The sequence below is a fragment of the Mauremys reevesii genome, linkage group 1 (genome assembly GCF_016161935.1).
Source record: "Mauremys reevesii isolate NIE-2019 linkage group 1, ASM1616193v1, whole genome shotgun sequence".
In the NCBI taxonomy this organism is placed as follows: Eukaryota; Metazoa; Chordata; order Testudines; family Geoemydidae; genus Mauremys; species Mauremys reevesii.
In genome coordinates, this window is record NC_052623.1 from 81,927,528 (window position 1) to 81,944,076 (window position 16,549).

Sequence of the window (16,549 nt, forward strand, 5' to 3'; positions counted from 1 at the left end):
AAGGTGAAAGGATAGGCAGATTCATGCCTGCGCAGGGAGGAGTGTAATGAGGAAGAGAGAGCAGCAAAGAGTCCTGTGGCACCTTATAGACTAACAGATGTATTGGAGCATGAGCTTTCGTGGGTGAATAGTATAGTATAGTATAGTATAGTCTATGAGGTGCCACAGGACTCTTTGCTGCTTTTACAGATCCAGACTAACACGGCTACCCCTCTGATACTTGAGGGGAAAAGAGATTGATTCTGCCACCTTTTCTTGCTGCCCATTGGCTAGGCTGTGCAAGGGGAAGGGAGAGCTGATTGTCTCTTGCCCCCCATACACACACACCCCTTTCTGAATATGAAGCCTTTAGGGCACACAGCAGCTATTTTGCTGCAGATGCTGCCCCATAGTGGAGGTATAGTCTGAACTGCATTTCCAAGATGCTGTGGGTCTGACCACATCACTAGTTTTGGAAGTCAGGAAAAGACTTTTCCCTTGGGATGCGATTGACATGGTGTGACGTTATTGATATAATCTGGGACCATATAGAACATGGTTGCAACCAAGGTCCTGTAGTGGCAACAAATCTTATGTAAAGGGGGTCATATAAGGTGTCTAAGACCAGGTTATGGGTTGCTGGTTATGATTATGCTGTCTATATGTATGTATCATTTTTTAGTTGAAGTTATTAATATTGGCTCTATCCTGTCTGTATTTCAAACTTGTGCTATGCTTCTGGGAAACATCCCAGACCAGTTGGTGTTAGCTCTGCCTAGCCTGCTTGATGGCCCATTAAGGACCATCAGCTACACAATTGACCCATTGAGAGGAGGCAAATACACCTTATAACTCAGCAAAGTATGCAGGGACTTGCCCATGTGACTCCAGACTCCAATTTTGCTGTAATTTTCCACAGTAAGGACAAAGAGGTTCTTACACCTGGAAAAGCCTATAAAAGGCTGATGCCTCATCTCCATCAGGTCTTCAATCCTGCTTCTTACCTCTGGAGGGACTTTGCTACAAACTGAAGCTCTGCACAAAGGACTGATGACCGATCCCAGCTGTGGATGCACTCCAGAGACTTGATTTGAACCTGCAGTTTACTCCATCACTGCTACAAGCCTGAACTAAGAACTTTGCCATTACTGTATGTAATTGATTCCATTTAACCAATTCTAGCTCTCATCTCTATCTTTTCCCCTTTATTAATAAACCTTTAGATTTTAGATTCTAAAGGATTGGCAACAGTGTGATTTGTGGGTAAGATCTGATTTGTATATTGACCTGGGTCTGGGGCGATTCTTTGGTATCGAGGGAACCGTTTTCTTTTATAGGGGTGTTGGTTTTCATAACCATTCATCCCCAGGATGAGTGGCACTGGTGATGATACTGGGAAACTGAAGTGTCTAAGGAAGTTGCTTGTGTGACTTGTGGTTAGCCAGTGGGGTGAAACCGAAGTCCTTTTTGTCTGGCTGGTTTGGTTTGCCTTAGAGGTGGAAAAACCCCAGCCTTGGGCTGTAACTGCGCTGTTTTAAGCAACTGGTCCTGAATTGGCACTCTCAGTTGGGTCCCGCCAGAACCGCATCATCACACACAGTGAACCTGGAAAAAGAAGGAGAGGACCCTTAGTCTGCAGACTTTGTACCCTCTTTCCCCTCTGCAGAGTGAGGAGAAGATATGCAGATGTGGGCTGAATCCTAAATCCTAGGCTGGAGAGCGCCAGCCCTGAATACTGGTGATCTGGCACAGAAACATCCAACATGGCACTGAACCCAAGCAATTCCTGGTATTTAGGTGGGCTGGAAGTGTTATTCCTCCAGTTCCCAGTGAAGTTAAAAGTTAACAAAGTTGCCACCTCCCACTTTAAAAAACACCACTATGTGTGTGTTTCATTCTCTTGCCTGTTCTGATCAATGTGCCTAACTAACCATTTGCACATGCACATAGACCTATATACTCAATTATGACAACTGCGTGCACAACTGTATGCCTAATTTATGTGCAAATCTAGCCCTATGCTTGCAAATAAAACACCGCATAACCTAGCAGTGAAAATACATGCTGTGTGTATATTTTTCAAAGGTGTGAAAAGAAGCATTTGAACAGACTGACGTAATTAAGTCTGCCCCTACCATTCCCACCGTTCTTTCCAAATCAGCCCTCGATACATTGTTCACTGGAAACATTATATTATGAGGCACATTTTGAAGCAGGAAATGGCAAATTACTGCATATATCACGTTCTATGTTATTACATTACCATAGTTCATTTTATCATAATGGACAGACAGATGGCCACATCAGTCAAGCAAAATCATATTTTCCCTTTTGTGTCTACTTCTTGGTTCTCAAAGTAAGTTGTGTTAGACATGTGCAACTGCTAAATCATTACTTAAAGGAAGGCACCTAGTATTCTTATAGCTGTACATTGTCCTTATTGATGTTCACTCTCAGGCAAGCAGATGTAGTTATTTGACATTAGCCATTTATCAATACCATGTTACTTAACAGAGTGTCTAACTATGGTGCTGAATCTGTCCAATATAGAATGTTTCATTCATTTCACTGAGCAATGTATTAGGAACTCCCCACAAAATAAAGTAGTATTTTATGAAATTACCAGCTATCCTCATTTTCTAAGCACTAGGTTTTCTTCATCTTATGACTATTAATATGTGGGCTTGCAGGAATTAGAACTGGTGCCCCTTCACATACATGAATGTCATGTCTACTCATTATGGTTGCTAATTATCTCTATTCCTTCCACCATGACAACCTACATCAGGGGTCAACAACCTCTGGCACGCAGCTCACCAGGGTAAGCATCCTGGCGGGCCAGGCCAGTTTGTTTATCTGCCACATCAGCAGGTTCAGCCGATCACGGCTCCCACGGGCTGCGATTCGCCATCACAGGCCAATGGAGGCGGCAGGAAGCAGCGTGGACAAGGGATGTGCTGGCCGTGGCTTCCCGACGCCCCCATTGGCCTGGGATGGCGAACCGCGGCCAGTGGAAGCCGCGATCACCTGAACCTGCTGACGCAGCAGATAAACAAACTGGCCCAGCCCGCCAGGGTAACTGCGTGCCAGAGGTTGCCGACCCCTGCCCTACATCAAGACTACAGCTGACTCACTGGTCACTCACATTTACCCTTTGAAAGCCACTCAAAAGTTCTTAGGTTAGTTTCTCATATTGTGTCCCTTAATGTGCAGAGACAGTGTTTGGGGATCTAAGAGCCTGTGCCTGAAGGCCATTTCTCTTCCTTTAGGGGACCAGGAAATATCAGAGTTAGTCTCAGCTTACAATTTTGAATACATTTTCTAGATTTTTTCCTTGCAAATACATATCCTTAAAAAGGTAAAGCTATATAAACCAATTGCTAGGGTTGAAGGTTTGTCCCTATTTTTGCTTAAAAGCATGGATTATTCATGAACTCCATTGACGCCAACCAGGGCTAGCCTCTGAGGTCCATGAAAACCACAGACATATCTCTCAATGTTTTTTGGGAGGCCCTCATATAAAAATCACAGCTATGGGAGATAGTGGCACCTAGGCTGATGATGACAGCAAGGCCCTTGCAAGCTAACTGTATCTTACTGGATTCTTCTGCTTACCAGCCAATGAGACCTCAGGCCTCACAAACTTATAGCTCAATAGCATGAGAAGCAGTATGGTCTCATGGCTTAAACATGGAATTGAAAGCAAGAGACTTCTGTATTCTAACCCTGGTGCAGAGACTGAATCCTTCTGTGGTCTCCCTAAAATTATTTAAATTCTCTGCCTTTATCTTACCATCTGTAAAATTAGACTAATTCTTACAGAGATGTTTAAAAGATTTAATGAGGGCAAGGTGTGACTAGACATAGACAGGATGGCTCAGCTATTTGGTAAAGATTCTGTGTTTCATTTCAAAAGATAAATGATACAATAAGATGAGAGAAGAAATCCTACTTTCCTACTACTTACAATTATGACATTATGCTTATATATTGCACCTACTTTTAAATATCATTATTTCCAGGAACCCAGGGAAAATAAAGAATCAGTTTTTTGGAAAGAAAAATGTAATAAGGCTGATGTCAGCATTATATAAAGCGTTATGAGATATTTCTTAAATTAAAAATTAAATGCCTCATCTATTGGCAACGATATCTGCCAGAGAAACCCAGCCAGAGAAAAGTAGAACAAAAAATTTGGCAATACACAACAAAATGTTCATATGCAAAATTAGAGAGACACAGATTAAAATAACATGTGGGGGCAGGCTCACTCTCACTGGCACAGTGTATCTCAGGGAGGAATGCCCATATACTAATATTAACTCTCAGTGAGAAATCATTAGATAATATAGACTTTAGTAGGGTTGCATTCACATCGCTGAGAGCAAAACTTGTCATATATAAAATAGATTAGATTAGATTAGATAGATATTTACAAAACATTTCTTGTGGGATTGTTTCAATATATGAGAATGATTTCAGAGATTTGTCCTTTTTTTAATATCTTTACTGGAAAAAATGTAATAGCAAAGTTTTGGAAGAAAAATATTCCTCGGAAGAAAGAAGAATGGATTAATAAAGCCTGGCAAATTACAGACATTGACAAATTAACGTTCTTCTAAGAGATCGACATCAAGATTATGTTGCAACTTGTGGGGAGCAGTCCATGCTCCCCACAAAAGAGTAAAAACTGCTAAACCAATCTTTTTTTTGATCATTTAAAATAAATGAATGAACATTATTCAGAGTGCCAGGGAGTCATTAGCATGTTTGTCTTTTAGTGTGTGTATGTGTTATATATATATATGTGTGTTTGTGTGTGTGTATAAAAATTGAAAACATTCACTACTTCAATAACAATAAACACGCTGATACACAAGTGTTATGATAATGATAGTGTAGCGGACAAGTACTGGCTTGTTTAGTGAGTCTTGCAGCCTTGTCCATACTAGGTAATTGTAGAAAAAGATCTCACAGCACGCAAGTTCACCTTCATTAATGTTAGTTATGTAGTTCCAAATGCTTCTGATGTTTCTATCACTGCATCAGTTACGTTTAACTAACATAATGGTAAGAACACCAGAAGCTTCCAGATCCTCATCTGAACTGTTTCACACTGGTGCTAACTCCTTTGTCGCTGAACTAGTGGCATCAGTAATGGGAGATTTTGTCTAAAATTCCCTAGTGTAGACACAGTGACAGTTAACTGTGCAGTTTTTTGTTCTTTCATTATTTTACTTGGTCTAAACAGTCCACCATGTTAGAGTGACTTACAAACATTGATCATGACAAAATCACTTCAACAAATGGAACACTTCAACCAATGTCAACTCAACATCCACATTCATCTCTATAAATGAATATAAAATAATTCCAACAATTACTCCAGGGTCCTTATACTAACTTTTATATATATACGTAAACAGACCTCTCAGAGTAGAGTTATTGTGTTATCATTTGAAATACATCTGAGGGTCGCCCCATGTCAAAACTGCCATCCAAGATTTAGTATTTAGTATTTTAGTATTATCTACTGTGATAAAAAGTTATTTAATGGTTGCCAAGATAATACAACTGGTTGTCAAGAAAATAGCATAACGGGAATTTAATTTAAACTGGAACAAACGGAACTATATTCCACCCACCTACAATAACACAAAATAGATTAAGAATATATATAATAAAAAGTATAACAGTTTGAACATATATACTGTGACAGACCCAGACCAGTGGGGTACAGGAGTCTGGTAGAGGGCAAATATACTGATTACTGGATGAGTAGTTTTCTGTTCCCTGAGTGACCAGAGCAGGGGCTGTACTAGAGTAATCAGGAACCTGCTAGAACCAGTTAAGGCAGACAGGCTGATTAGATCACCTGCAGCCAATCAAGGCAGGCTAATCAGGGCACCTGGGTTTAAAAAGGAGCTCACTCCAGTCAGGCGAGAAGGAGCCAGAGGAGAGGAAGTGCGTGTGAGGAGCTGGGAGCAAGAGGCACAAGGAGCAGAAAGTGAGAGGGTGTGCTGCTGGAGGACTGAGGAGTACAAGTGTTATCAGACACCAGGAGGAAGGTCCTGTGTTGAGGATAAAGAAGGTGTTTGGAGGAGGCCATGGGAAGTAGCCCAGGGAGTTGTAGCTGTCATGCAGCTGTTACAGGAGGCACTATAGACAGCTGCAATCCACAGGGCCCTGGGCTGGAACCCAGAGTAGAGGGTGGGCCTGGGTTCCCCCCAATCCTCCCAACTCCTGATCAGACACAGGAGGAGTTGATCCAGACTGTGGGGAAGATCACTGAGGTGAGCAAATCTGCCAATAAGCACAGGACCCACCAAGGTAGTGGAGGAACTTTGTCACAATACACACACACACACAAACATACACACACTACAACTTACTACTAAGTGTACATAACTAAGTATAAGCCTCTTAAATAAAGAAATATATCTATATCTATCTGCATATTCATGAGCTATTATCTTATATGTTATTATTATGATTTTTTTTAGTTCAAGGTCCCTGTGAGGGGAGCAAGGTCCCTGTGGACTCCTTAATGCCCCTCCCCAGGTCCCATGGTCCATCATTTAGCCTCTCTTCTACCCCAGTTGGCAACACTTAGAGGTGGCTGGAATGAGGGCCAGTCTCTCAGGCAGCCCTGGATGTTCGGTTTATCGGCTGAGTCTCTCAAAGTCTATTGCCCCTTCATGGGAGTTTACCTCCCACCTTTCTTCCTGGGCATATGGCTTTGCTGAGAGCCAGGACAACTCTGGGAGCGGTGTGTCCTGTAGCTGTCTCCTCCTCGGCTGGACTATCTCCGTTACCTTCAGTCTGTGGGTGGAGCAGCATTCTTCCTGTTCACCGTTCCTTCCTATGGTAAGTTTCCCATTTTGAGCTCCTCTTCTTCCTCCATGCTGAACAAGCATTGCAAGTGTGCCTTGTTAGCACAGCTCAGGCCCAGAAGATCTCATTAGCCTCCTCCTACCTAGTGTGAGGGCGTGTCCCTTTACAGTCCTCCTTCCTCCAAATATGTCACTGGGTACTGTCTAACGCCAACATCAGTCTTTGAGCCACAAGCACCTCTCATGACTCCCTGAAGAGATGGACTCTACTCTAGTGATGCTTGCTTGCAGGGGTGCACATTAGACCTGATCCACTATATTCAAAGGACCTCTGGTACTCCTGTTCTGGATCTCTGAGATAACACGAATCAATGATAGAAAACGGCCAGAACCAATGATCAGGAACTGATGCTCAGGAATGTGCCATCAAACATGGAGTGACTTGACCAGCCAGCTTTAAACTGTTATCCTCTATGTCATGTGGTACAATCCACCCAGGGAGATAAGACACACATTTTGCTAATGTGTATACAACTATTTGTAATACAGCAGTCAAAAATGTGTTATCAGAATTCCTGACTTCTAGCCTCCTTGCAAACAGCCTAGCAAGTACACTACCTCTTGTGGTTGGATTGTTAGCAGGGATTGAACCCAAGACCTTTGGCTGTAAAATCACAAGTCTCTAGGGCCTGTCATTTCTCTGTACACCAACTTCTCTTGCTTCCTTCAGCCTCCCTTATTCCAAGATTAATAGCACAGCTCCGTGCTACTCAGTCTTCTACTCCCAACCAATGTCCCTCCATCCCCTACCACCACCCTCCATCCATACTTGCAGACAGGAGCAGGTCCATATATAATTTAAATAATTTTAAATATTGCTCTGTGTACCTGTGTAAACAGATCTGTATGACAGGGGACCAGGCTGTAACCACAGGTAACGTCAAAAGTGTAGCTCATAGGGCTAGCTTGCCTTTATTAAATTCTGCTTTTATTGTATTCAGCAGTAATGCAAGGAACCTACAGGCCTGTAACCTGTAAGACATTGGCTTCAGCAATTAGCATAAGGCTTGAGGCCTATGAACTTTGTCACAGATAAACGGCCCAACAGTAACCCCTAAGTTTGGGGGAAACTGGAAATGGAGCGTGAGGGGGAATTTGGGCCATAATAACATCAGCCAACCACAGGAACCTGATTTAACGTCCGCAGGTATCTGACCACAAGAGTGCCATGGCAACAAATTGACACATATGATATTAAGTTGAGATCATTAATATACTAACCTATATGAGACTGGCTCCCCAACACTAGTAGGGTGAGGAAATACAAATAAGGAAGAGGGAGAATCCCCTAATAAATATGCATTAGGCACAGTGGTGTCAGCATAACATATTATAAAAGCTGTATCCCAGCCTTGTGTGAAAAAGAGAGAAATGTAACCTTTGGGAGGTGCCAGAATGATAGCAGCTGGTGATAAGAAGGAAAGTGATGGTGATGAGGAAGATAAGGGCTAATATTTCAGGTTTTTTGCAAGGGATGGTGTGAATATGTTGATGTTCATGTGTACATTCTGTATTATCTCTATCTACCTTACTGAGTTTGAGTGTTTGTGACTTTGCTAATTTTATTAATAGATTATTATAAATATAGAAAAGCTCTTCTAGTGTGAGTGTTGCAACTGTGCATCTCGGGGCTCCCAACTATACAATAATTTTAATAACACTTGGCCTGATCTTGGGACAAGAACCTGTCAATCCTCAAAGTGAAAACTGGGAATTCTTAAGCAATCAATGTAATTATTAATACATAGTCTATAGATCAGGATACAAAAGAAATCAAAAAGGGGAGAAAGGAAAGAAGCAAGATGATGTGATAATTAAATACTTTCTATTCCATCAATAACTAGAGATCATGTTAACCAACAACTATTAGAGTTAAACATTTTTTAAATCTGCAGGACCAGATAACTTTTACCCAAGAGTATTATAAGAATTGGCTGAGAAGCTGTCTGAACCATTAATGTTGATTTTGAATAAATTAATAAATTCATAGATTCTAAGTCTAGAAGGGACTATCATGATCATCTAGTCTAGTATGTATAACACAGGTCATAGAACTCCCCCAAAATAATTCCAAGAGCATATTTTTTAGAAAAAAAATTCCAATCTTGATTTAAAAAATGTCAGTGATGGAGAATCCACCACAACCCTTGGTAAGTTGTTCCGATGGCTAATTACCCACACCGTTAAAAATGTATGCCTCAATTCCTGTCTGAATTTACCTAGCTTCAACTTCCAGCCATTGGATCATGTTATATCTTTCTCTGTTAGACTGAAGAACCAATTATTAAATATTTGTTCCCTGTGTAGACACTTGTAGGCTGTAATCAAGTCACTCTTTAACATTTTATTTGTTAAGATAAATAGATGGAGCTCTTTGAGTCTATAACTATAAGGCATGTTTTCTAATCCTTTAATCATTCTTGTGGCTCTTCTCTGAAGCCTTTCCAATTTATCACTATCCTTCTTGAACTGTGGGCACCAGAACTGCACACGGGATTCCCACAGAAGTCTCACCAGTGCCAAATACAGAGGTAAAATAACCTCTCTGTTCCTACTTGAAATTCTCTTGTTTATGCATCCCAGGATCACATTGGCTCTTTGACCACGCTGTCACACTGGGACCTCATATTCAGCTGATTATCCACCACAACCCCAAATCTTTTTCAGAGTCACTGCTTCCCAGGATAGAGTCCCACATCCTTTAAGTATGGTGTACATTGTCTGTTCCTAGATGTATACATTACAGTTTCCCATTTACAATTACATTTTGAGACCTATCCATTAGCCAGTTTTTAATCCAGTTAAAGTGTGTTATGTTAATTTTATATTGCTCTCTTTTTTTAATCAAAATGTTGTCCAATACCAAATCAAATGCTTTAGATAAGTCTATGTATATGACATCAACACTATTACTTTTATCAATCAAATTGTAATTTCATCAAAATCTAATTAGTTTGGCAGGATCTATTTTCCCATAAACCCATGTTCACTCATATTAATTACATTACCCTCCTTTAATACTTTGTTAATTGAGTCTTCTATCAGCTGTTCCATTATCTTGCCAGGGGTTGAAGTCATGCAATCACTAGGAAGAAACTGGAGAAAACCCAATGTTGTGCCAATATTTAAAAAGAGTAAAAGGGATAACCTGGGAAGCTATAAGCCAGTTAACATGACGTCAGTCCAAGGTAAAATTACAGACAGGATAACATAAGACATAATCAGTAAAGGATTAAAGGAAGCAGAATTGATGCCAATCAACATAAGTGTATACAAAAATACATCTTGTCAAACAAAACTTGATTATATTTTTGATAAGATCACAAGTTTGGCTGATAAAGGTAATTGTGTTGACATAATATACTTAGACATTTATAAGATTTTTGACTTAATCCTACATGACATTCTGATAAAATAATGAGCACTATACACATCAGTGTAGCCCATATTAAATGGATTAAAAACTGGTTAACTGATAGATCTCAAAAATTAATTGTAAATGGGGGATTGTCATCTAATGGGGATGTTTCTAGTGGACTCCAACAGGATTCTGTGCTCTGCCCAATGCTATCCAATATCATTATCAATGGGTCTGGAAGAAAATATAAAATTATTGCTGGCAAAATTTCCAGGTGACACAAAAATTGATGGAGTAGTAAATAATGATGGGGTCAGATCTATTATACAGACAATCTGGATAACTTCATAAAGTGGGCTCCTTTGAATATGTATTTTAATCCAGTCCAATAAGATCATACTTCTAGGAACAAAGAATGTAGGTTACACTTATAAGATGGGGAACTTTATCCTGGAAAGCAGTGATCCTGAAAAGATTTAAGGGTCACGGCAGATTCCAGTTAGATTACGAGTTCCCAGTGTGCTGGTATAGTTCAGAGGGTGAAAGTGATCCTAAGATGTATTTGCTGGGGAATATAAAGTAGAAGTAGAGAGGCAGTACTACCTCTGCATACACTACTGGAATACTATGTCCATTTCTGGTGATCACACTTCAAAAAGGATATTGACTAATTGGAAAGGGTTCAGAAAAGAGTAACAAGAATGATTCAAGGTCTGGAAAAAATGCCTTGTAGTGAGACACTAAAAAAAGCTCAATCTATTTAGCTCATCCAAGGGAAGGTTAAGAGATGACTTGATCATGGTCGACAAATACCTATGAGGAAGAGATTTCTGATATGAGGTGATTTTTTATCAATATTTAATGTTTGGAAGCTGATGCCTGGCAAATTCAGACTAGAAATAAGGCACACATTTTTCACAGGGAGAGTAATTAACCACTGAGACAACACACCTAGAGACATGGCAAATTCTTTCTCACTTGAACTCTTCAAATCAAGACTGGAAATCTTTCTAAAACATATATTATAGTTCAAACAGAAGTTATGAGCTTGATGCAGAGAAATTATTGGAGGAGATTCTTTGGCCTGTATTATGCAAGAGGTCAGACTAGATTATTACAATGGTTCTTCTGAGTTTAGCCCTAAAAGATATCAGTATCCCACTTCTAATGAGCATCTGACTACTTACCTACCAGAGGACTTGTCTTAATTGGGAATTTGCCTCCGATTCCAGCAATTAATGGTTAGCCCAAATATAGACTAACAAATCTGCAATTTCCACTGATGATGTTTATACCTGTTTGAAACTAGGGCCTTAGCCAGGAGGCTAGGCCAAAGACTGCTTGATTGCTCCCTGCTCCGCCCTGCCCAAGGATCAGAGCCCCAGACTGTGTTTGCTGTCTGCTCCAGCACAAAGGCTGAAGCTACAGATGACTTGTGGATCTGTCCCACCTGAGGGTTAGAGCCCCCAGATTGTGTTAATTGCTGTCTCCCCTGCCAGGAGTTTTGTTGCTGTGCCCTGACCAGAAGGTCAGAGCCCTAGCCTGGTAAGTGAATGTTTACTGTGTGACATAGTGATAGGGTGACCAGATGTCTCAATTTTATAGGGACAGGCCCAATATTTGGGGCTTAGTCTTATATAGGCACCTATTACCCCCCACCCCCATCCCAATTTTTCACGCTTGCTATCTGGTCACCCTACATAATGATGCAGAGTGGCCTCCCTCCGAGCCTGAGAGGGAGGGATGACCACAGAACCACTGCCCACCTTTATAAATATAAACTCCACTCTAAGGCCTTGTCTACATTATGAATTTGCCCCAATTCCAGAAACTGATGTCAGCTACCAGTGTAGTTGCATCAATAGTACATTTTACTTTTAGTGTGCAGTAAGAGAGTCCAAATGGGGAGTTAGTGCAGAGTAGCCACTGGACAGTAAATTCACACACTTGCTGTGTACTAACATTCCCATGTAGACAAGCCCTAAAATTCACTTCTCAGACAGGCCAGCAAAACAAAACAAACATGCAGTTTGTTGGCCAAGCCTACAAGAAATGATAAGCCAAAAATCGGTTACGACAATTTTCAAAAAGTCAGCAAAAGGAAAATTTGTACATAGTATAGGCCAGATCCTCCACTTCAAATTAGCTGAGTGTCTGGCTTTACAACTAAAATTCTTCCAGATTTTTTAAAATCTTTTCCCAGAGAAGTTCTACTATGAGATGAGATATGGCATGTGAACTTTCAGAGAGAATAGCTTCCCCAAAGGAAAGCTAATGGGTGGATGAAGAAAATTGATCTAAGAGTGGGAAGCTACCTTGAATTTTAATTATTGAGTAACTACTGCAGCTTCGTAATATATAGTTGAGAGTGGAGGCAAATGCAACCAAAATTGTAAAAGAATTCCATGAATTCATGCAATTTAAACATGAATTTGCTTTTGCCATGTTCACATCCTTTTTGTATGTTCATGGAAAGCAAATGAATGCGAGTAATCTGGTTTCACTCATGTAAGTACTGTACTTGAAGAAAGTGAATTTTTAGCTTGCATGCTTGAGGATTCACACCAGAAGTGATATATAATTGATGGGATGGGACATTACTTGACCCAGCAGGGGCGCAGTGTTCCCAAAACTCCGTGCCAGAACACTGGCACAGAGGCAAGTAAATAAGCCATACAAGGATTTAAACATATCCTTCATAAGTAGGACCAAGCACAGTGAAGCTGCTTCAATAACTAGTCAGAAAACTCTGAGGAGTCCTTGTGGCACCTTGGAGACTAACAAATTTATTTGGGCATAAGCTTCCGTGGGCTAAAACCCACTTATGCCCAAATAAATTTGTTAGTCTCTAAGGTGCCACAAGGACTCCTTTGTTGTTTTTGCTGATACGGACTAACACAACTACCACTCTGAAACTGGTCAGAAAACTGTACACCAATAAATGCAATTCATTTGGTTTATTTTATGTAGGATGGAATGCTGCTTAAAACAGCAAGGGATCCGTGTTCCCCAAAACTTTCACCACAGCCTTGCCACAAGGGCAATTAAAACAGCTAACAGCACCCTTAGCAGCTATGATCATGCATGCACAGACAATGACTTTGCGCAAATGTGATGAGAGAACATAATATTTAAATTTCTGCACCCAGACAATACATTTTATAGTGGTCTATTTTTTCTAAGAATGGTACCTTTAGCAAGATTTATGTGGCCCAGATAGGAAAAGGCTTAACATTTTCTAAAAGTCCTTAATTCTGCTTACTTCCTGAGAGATTCAAAGCCACAGTGGCTTCCTCAAACCCTTTGCCTGATTCTAGGATTTATCCATTTAAGAAAGGCAAACACAATGCCATAAGATTTATGTGGCCAATCAATGTAAACGAGCACAACTGAATTCAAATTATCAAGTAGCAAATTCTCACAGAAAACTTTTTGCAATCAATCCATAGAGTTAAATAGAAATCAGCATATTCAAATTAGAACATTTGAAGAAATCACAATCTAATTCTCAATGTCCTGCTAACAGAAAAGGAGATTAAATTCATAAAGTAGATTATTTGCTGCAAATTGTTTGCTTAATCCTAGTTGAGATTTTCTCTAATTAATGTACATGAGACTAGCTAGATAGGGAATGAAATTTATGCAAACACTATTCCTAACTCCAGTTTGTTTTTGTAAGGAATAAAAGAGGTCTTCTCTTATCCAGCCCTGGTTATTTCTTTAGCAAAGTGTAGCTGGATTGAGGGAAGTTGTTGCCACCATAGCTCTGAGGCAGAAAGGAAAGGGGAAAATGTAAGGCACTGCTCTTTGATCTTCATGTACATCAGTTGCATGCAATAAATTCCTTACTATTTGAGCCCAGACAGAATCTCAAATGCACATATACTTTGGCTATTAGAAAGCATAAACCAAACAGTGATAAACAGTGACTATTTGTTGTTTAGATTTATTTTGTGAGTAATATAACTATGAAAAAAACAGCACTGAAGGATGTATCACTTTTAATCTCGCCGCTTTAGCTACTGCCAACATCAGTGTCAGATTGCAATAATTCAAAGATCTCTCTATTAGTTTCTCTAAACCCTTAAAGTAAACGAAGCTGTTACAATGGCAGATGTTAGACACATTCTCTAATTCTCTGGTCTAGAACCTAAAAGCATTTCAAGGAGGAATTGAAAATATACTGGATTTTAATTAATTTATATTAGTCTTTTTATGCACTAGTGTTTGATACAATATTCAGCTTTTTTTTTTTTTTGGTGAATGCAATAAAGAAATGTTCCATTCCCTTTCACAGTACAAAAGTATTAGAAGCAGCATATTAAGGATCTGTAAGGTACTACCTAACATTACCAACTTTGGAAAGTAATATTCTGATTACTTGAGTCTAACATTTTTTAAAATACACCATACACTTAGAAAGGGTTAACTAGCTGAATGACTTAGTAATAGTGTTTCCTAAACTAAGAACAATAGAAAAATCATTAGCGTGTTAACTGAAACAATACCACAGTTTTCTCTCTATTATTTAACCTTTTGTCTACATTACACATATCTCAGTGTAGTTCTTATCTTTGACCTTGAGGGATTGCAGCTTTATCAGTGCTTCCTTTTAGATCACAGATGACCTTCAGCAGATATCATTGAGCCCTGACCTGCCTCAGTGATCTGCTCACTCAGAATACATATGCTGAACAGTGCTCGTGTGTGCAGTAGGGGTAAGTGAATTATTTACAAAAATTTGAGTTGACACCTTTTATCAAATGTGGAAAGATGAAGACAAAACAGCTGCTATTGCTGTCGTAAGCAATCTGCTGGTGATTGAATAAAAGTGTCAAGAAAATGGCTGCTTGATGGCCTTTTGTTCTCTCTCATCCAGCTTGATGTTAGTTTGAGCTGTCAGTTAGGAATCACGGCAGTGTGATTTATCAATAGGCTGAGTGACCTTCTATTTCAACTTGTGATAGAATGAGAAGACAGCACCCTCTATTGAGGGCATGCTGCATTTCAACATACAAAGCAATTATTCCTCAGAACTGGTTATCACTTTCTCAGGAACATGAATCTAAACTAACTATCACCTATTTTGCCTTTACTTTATTTTTATCAAGTCTAAAATGCCTGGCTGTGAAAGTTTGAAAAAGCTACAAACTGCAGTACAGATTTGCAGACCTTCTAGCAAATGTGAAAATAAGTACATTAATCACTAGTATTCAGTCAAAATAAACTTGCTGTAATTAGACAATAGAATGTGGAAATGGACAGGGTACTATGGCTTCAGTTTGAAATGCTGCGTTTTATCAAACTAGATAATAGAGGCAATATTGCATTTTATTTTATAGTTTCCATCTAAATAACAGTATGTTTTCTTCAAATACTCTCACATAGTAACTAGTAAAAAAAATCCAAAAAAAACAGGAGTACTTGTGGAGACTTATTAATAAATTATAGACAGATGAGTTAGCGTTTCACTTCTTCTTCTCTTTGATCCAAGAAGTGAGCTTTAGCACACGAAAGCTCATGCTGAAATAAATTTGTTAGTCTCACATAGTAATGTACTATCTTCCACGCAGTCACATGTACACTCTTTTATTGAACATCAGGGTCCAAATAATGATATACTGTATATACTCGTTCATAAGCCAAATATTTTTGGTAAAAAAGTGACACATCAAAGAGCGGGGGTCGGCTTATAAACGGGTCTACACCAAAATTTGATGATTTTAAACTCTATGGAATCATTGAATTGAATATCTAATACATTGTTGTTTTGTTTACCTGGAGCGTCTGCAGTCATGGAGCCCCTCAGCTCCCTGTGGCCTCAGTTCACCGTTCCCAGCCAATGAGAGCTGCAGGAAACAGCTCCCAGGTAAACAAAATGTCCCGACCCGCCAGCGGCTTACCCTCATGGGCTGGGAGCCAAAGTTTTCCAACCCCTGAAATATAGGGTCAGCTTATGAAAGGGTCATACGGTTTTTGCTATTTTTACTTATCCATCTTGCGGGGGTGGAGGTCGGCTTATAAACAAACTGGCTAATAAACGAGTATATATGGTAAGTATTTTGGAATGGTAAGGTGGTGATAGAGAATAGAATGATGTTCTTATTTTCTCGGTCACATGGGATTCTTCCCCACCAAATATCAAGTAGGTGTTTAAGTCAAGAAGGTTCTAATTTCCTGGGGAGCAGAGATGTTACATGGACAGTTGATCCAAGCCAAGATTATGGACTTTTACCCACCACATCAGGCTATGATGCTTATTTTTCCACATACAATCCCTGTTCCTTCCTCCCCTCAGTCAGCAACTGTAGATGGCCTC